This window comes from Tupaia chinensis, unplaced genomic scaffold (genome assembly GCF_000334495.1).
Source record: "Tupaia chinensis unplaced genomic scaffold, TupChi_1.0 Scaffold000135_1, whole genome shotgun sequence".
In the NCBI taxonomy this organism is placed as follows: Eukaryota; Metazoa; Chordata; class Mammalia; order Scandentia; family Tupaiidae; genus Tupaia; species Tupaia belangeri.
In genome coordinates this window covers 2,556,407-2,556,874 of record NW_006159604.1, presented here as the reverse complement: position 1 = coordinate 2,556,874, position 468 = coordinate 2,556,407, and the positions used below count along the sequence as shown (strand labels likewise).

The 468-nt window shown below is 39.1% G+C and overlaps 1 protein-coding gene across 1 annotated transcript in view; it reads right to left on the bottom strand.

Moving 5' to 3' along the window:
- CUL4B (cullin 4B) overlaps positions 1-468 on the bottom strand; it is a 44,886-nt gene that overhangs the window by 2,033 nt on the left and 42,385 nt on the right. The window lies entirely within an intron of this gene.

The window sequence follows — 468 nt, the reverse complement described above, 5'->3', positions numbered from 1 at the left end:
TTCTGTTTTTGTTTCTTTTAGATTTTTCTGCCACAGAGTGCATGCTCTCCCTGGAGACAGAGACTGAGAAAGAAGGAAAGCTAGAAATCACACCCCAGGGAGGATGGTCATACAGCAGTCCCTTCTCTTCCATTCTCCTCTTGGAATTTTGGTCACACATGTGCACATGCCAGTATGATTTTCAAGTTGTGGGTCCAGGACTCCAACTGCAGAGTTGGCGTGTAGATTCAGCACCTTAACCACCATACCACCTACTGGCCCTAGGTTTAATTTTTATAAATTAAACATTAAAATGTATTTAGGAAAAATCACTTTTTAAAAGACTACTAAGAATGGCTCAACAAATAATCATCTCAATTCAGATCTTTGTATTCTGAGTTTAATGTAAGATTTCTCTGCTATCTACTTTAGGTGATTTAGATTTCTGAACCCTGCAGGTAGTTAAAACTCATGAAGAACGGGCTAGCT